General features: G+C 39.9%; 1 non-coding gene across 1 annotated transcript; it reads right to left on the bottom strand.

The window, feature by feature from the left end:
- Positions 1 to 3,864: 3,864 nt before the first annotated feature.
- LOC114809860 lies at positions 3,865 to 4,001 on the bottom strand. Its single transcript, XR_003757633.1, has one exon. It is a non-coding gene; the product is annotated as a small nucleolar RNA SNORA7 (small nucleolar RNA).
- Positions 4,002 to 5,106: the final 1,105 nt, after the last annotated feature.

Here is a 5,106-nt window from a genome sequence, read left to right as displayed (position 1 = left end):
GAGTTCCATCAAACAGTAATCATTATATTAATTGAGCACTTACTCTTTTCAGAGTACTAGCACTAAGCACTTAGGGGAGTACAATAGATAGGAAAAGTAGGTACAATCTCAGCTCTTAAGGAATTTGCAATCTAACTGGGGAGACCGACATAAAAATAAGTTACAGATAAAGGAAGCAGCTGAATCTGTAGGTATGTATGTTGGTGCTGTATGAATGAAGTCGAGATGAGGAGAGTACCTACATGACTAGGGAATGTGGACTCGAGGGCATAGGTGATACAGAAGTTAAGGAAAATAATGCAGGGAGATGGGAGTGAGTCAGGGAAGGCTTTCTGGAGAAGGATGATTTCAGTATGACTTTGAAGATAAGGAGTGTGGTAGTCTGATGGATATGAAGGGCATGAGAGTTCCAGGCAGGAGGGGGACAGGCTAATCAGAATATTGAAAATTAATAGTGGTAAAGCTACAGATGCTATCAAAATAACAACACACTAGGTTATTGTGCTGCAGAATGGAATCAGTACTCAAGCTGCAGGCACTTTGGTCTTAAGTGTGTTCTGCATGTAAAACAAACAAAAAACCAAAAACCTTTGGGCATATCCTACTGGCTGCTCCCTACCTCCCACTTCAAGGTCCATGTTCGAACAGGAATTCACCCGGTGGTGTCAAGAGAAAAGGAATGCTTCTATTAGACCACTGTCACTACAGTTGATCTCTTAATTTGATTTATTGACTGATGGATCCCAGGATTCCTCCTCCATCTCCTTTCCGTGGGAGAATAGTGGCAGCAGTTTGGAAAATCCCCCACAACTCCCAAAGAGCCATCAACTGTGGCCTTGATTTTTTTAATTTTTGTCTTCCTCCTTCCTGATCGGGATGGTTATGACACAATCATAGCTTCTGGAGCAGAGTTGTCAGGCTTGCATAAGCAAGGTAGAGGTGTTTGGTATCTGCAACCAGCAGTAGGACATGAGTGTGGTGGGACAATGGGATTTGGGATGAGGAAGGGTACTGATTTTGATTTTTTGGAATCATTGTCTCTCTGTATGTCAAGAAGCAGTGTGGCATAGTGGATAGAGCAAAGGCCTTGAAGTGAGAAGGTCCTGGGCTCTAATTGCAGCTACACCAGGTATCCACTGTGAGACCCTGGGCAAGTCCCTTGACTTCTCTGGACCTCAGTTTACCTCACCTGTAAAATGTGGATTAAGAGTATGAGCCTATGTGGGACAAGGACTGTGTCCAACCTTATTAACTTGTATCTCCCCCAGTGCTTGGAAGACCATGGCAAATAATAAGCAATTAACAAATACCATTATTATTACTATTATATCACTATTACCTGGAAATGAGGGGAATTTTAATAATGTTACACCAAATGTAAACTGTAAAATGTCTGGGGCAATTTCTCAGTCCAATCCAGTCAATCACAGCTAAGCTAGAGCACATCTGAGCCATGTACCCACCACTACGACTAACATTACTACTAATCCCACCACACTTAAATGAACTTTTATTTACACTTTTCAGGTTACTAGACAGAATCCAAAAAGAATGATGGATCTATATCATGGTATCTATTGAATTTCCCCTGAAATGAATTTCAGAAAATTTCTAAAACAAGGAAGTCATTTCTGAACAACCACTATCAGATCACTTAAATGATAACTTTTCTCTTGGTCTCAAAATCCCTACAATAATTGTATTGGAGTATATAGTAGTTTGTTGTCTTATGCTGTCAAATCATGTCTGACCCATAGTGACGCCATGGACACATCTCTCTCAGAGCGTCCTCATCCATCTGCGATTGTTCTGGTAGTGTATCCAAAGAGTTTTCTTGGTAAAAATACGGAAGTGGTTTACCATTGCCTCCTTCCCTGCAGCAAATCTAAGTCTCCATCCTCTGTTCTCTTCCATGCCACTGCTGCCCAGCACAGGTGAATTTTGACATATAGCAGATTCCTTTTCTCTAGCTAGCCACTGCCTAAGCTGGAATGGAAATGTCTCTGCTTGACTCACCCTCCCGTAGTTGAGACTGGTGGAGTACTGGAAACTCTTCAGGTGTGACCCTGAGAAGTATATATTATCTACTCCTGGGAAAAGCAGTACAATCGCATATCCTAAATCCCATTGTTTGAAGCCCACACATCTTCCTCAACAACCCACTTCAATTATTCACTGCTGTTACTTATTGCCTGCCAACTTCGAAGTGATGCAAGTTATCCAAATAGTCGAGCAAGGTAGATTCACTTGCTGTTCCTCTCAAGTTCTGGATTCCCTGGTATAATGATTCAGACCCATGCCTTTTCAATCACCACAAAAATCTCACAACTGACAATGATTGTGGCTGCTGCTTCATTATTTTAAGGTACAATAAAAGCTTTCAACCAGAAATGAATCAAGGTATTGGTCTTATCGTGAATTACGTCTTCCATGTATTGAAACCAGGGAAAATAAGACCTGCTTCTAGAATGAAGTAAAATGCCTTAATTAAATACATCAATGATTTGGATTTGATTGGGTGATTCAGTCCAATCATCTTGTTTTGAATTATGGTTTTCATATCAACATTATCTACTGATTTTTCTGAATTATGTGCAGAATGTGTGAGGACACTGTGTGAGGCTTTATCAAAAAAGTAAGAGCTGCAATCTCTGGCCTCAAGGGGTGTACAATCTAATTGGGAAGACAAGTACCTAAGGTGACTAATATATGGTAGTTTGGAATGATAAAGTAGCTACAAATAATATACACTAGTGAATAAATACTAATAAATGCCAGCTATAGGAGATGATTTTTTGCTGAACTTTAATAGTACACATATGCTGACTGATAAACAAATTTTCAGTTTTCTAGTAATAATAATAATACTTTTAAGTGCTTATTCTGGTAATAAGTGCTAGAATAAATTCAAGATAATTAGGTGTCACAAACATGATCTCCCAGTGTATAATTTTGAATCATAGGAAGATTCCCTACATCTCCTTTCATTCTGGTTGCCTAAAAAACTGTCTGCAAGATATTCATATTGGATTTTTACTATAGTGATAATCCCCTTCTAAGATATGGTCCTACTGGAACTCTTCATCTTCCCACCCAAGCCCTTTCCATCCTCTATCTTTTCCATCACTGTACACACAACACCACCATCCACTCTGTCTCACAAGCCACAGTGTTGGAATTGTCTTTGATTCATGTCTCTCATTCAACCCACATATTCAATCTGTCACTAAATCCTGCCAGTTCAACTTTCACAGCATTGCTAAAATCTGCCCTTTCCTAGCCATCCAGAACACTACTATGTGATCCAAGCACTTTTACTCTGCCTTGATCATTCCATCAGCCTCACTGCTGACCTTCTTGACTTATGTCTCTCCTTCTTCCAGTCCATACTTCACTCTGTTGCCCAGATCATTTTTCTAAAAAATAGCATTAGACTCCCTCCCACTTCAAATACAACAGACCATCACTTTCGTCACTTTTAAAGTCTTATTAACATGATGGCTTGACAGATGATACTCTTGTCTTGTCTTCCTGTGAGCCCATCATTGGACAGGGATTGTCTCTATCTGTTGCCATATTGTACATTCCAAGTGCTTAGTACAGTATTCTGCACATAGTAAATGCTCAATAAATACTATTGAATGAATGAATGAATTCTGCTATCTAGTCATCTCTGACCCATAGCGACTCCATGGACAAATATGTCCCAGAATACCCCATCTCCATCTGCAATTATTCTGATAGTATATCCATTACGTTTTCTTGGTAAAAATATGGAAGTGGCTTACTACTGTCTTCCTCTGCGCAGTAAACTCGAGTCTCCGCCCTCAACTCTAACCTGCTGCCAAGGACAGATGAGATTTGACTTGTAGCAGGTTGTCTTCCATTTGCTAGCCACTGCCCAAGCTAGGAATGGAATGGGTATACCTCTGCTTGACTGTCCTTCCCATAGCCGAGACTGGTAGAGTACTGGAAACTCTCCAGTTGTGATCCTGACAGTGTATTATGCTCTATGAAATATAAATCAGGCTCAATCCTTCAAGATGATTCCACAAAGCAATAAATAAATAAATGCCACCGATACAGCAGTGGTTGGAATCAGGAGCAAGGGGAGTACTGTGTCCATTGTCTGGCCCAGAGGGACAACTTCTAAGAGGTGGATTCAAAGCTGGCATCATATGCTATGGAAGGAGGCAGTACCATGTTGGACAGTAGTTTAACCCCTTTGCCTAGCAATTAGTAGTGTTAGCCTGACCAGACAACTGCATAAGCCATCCCAATGCCTCTTATGCAAATACCTCTTATGAAAATCACACTTTGGTCTTGGAGCTATTAAAATCAATTCTCCTCCAAGAGGCCATTCCCAACTAAGCCTTTATTTCCCTTCCTCTCTCTCCCTCCTGCACACCTACGCACTTGGATCTGTACCCTTTAATCACCTGAAATATACCCCACTCTCATCTCCAACAACACTTATGTAGATATCCTTAATTTATTTTAATATCTATCTAACCTTCTAGACTGTGAGCTCCATCTGCACGGGGAATGTCAACTAGCTTGACTGTATTGTACTTTCCAAAGAGCTTAGCACAGTGCTCTGCACACAGTGAGCACTCGATAAAAATCATTGATTGCATAGTCCATAATGTGATGAGCCAGAACATATGCCCAGGAAACACCATTTTATCATGAATTTAAGAACATCTCTCTTGGCCTGTTTCTCCTTTGGGTCATCAACTTCTTCCATACTCCTGACTACATCTTAAAACAAACTAAACATCACCCCAGGCTGATCACGTTTCTCCTTCTCACCTTCCCACTTAGTTCCATCTGGAACCATTTCTTGGTTCCTCAGATCACCTTCTCTCTGTAACTTTATTCCACTTACTATTCCAAACACCACCTTCCTTGTCACATTTATATTTAACTATGTCATCTAGGATTTTTCTTCTGTCTTGTGAAAGTAATAATTATTGTTCTTTAATTGTGAAACTATTATGAAAATATTTTATATACTTAATATTTGTAAATTACAAACTCTATTGAATGTTACGTGTCATAAAGCAGTTAAACTCACTTTTGCACAATCTGCCTAAATTTGTAGTT

The sequence above is a fragment of the Ornithorhynchus anatinus genome, chromosome 2 (assembly GCF_004115215.2).
Source record: "Ornithorhynchus anatinus isolate Pmale09 chromosome 2, mOrnAna1.pri.v4, whole genome shotgun sequence".
NCBI lineage: Eukaryota > Metazoa > Chordata > Mammalia > Monotremata > Ornithorhynchidae > Ornithorhynchus > Ornithorhynchus anatinus.
Note: the sequence above shows the minus strand (reverse complement) of the source record. Positions and strands in the feature narration are given on the sequence as shown.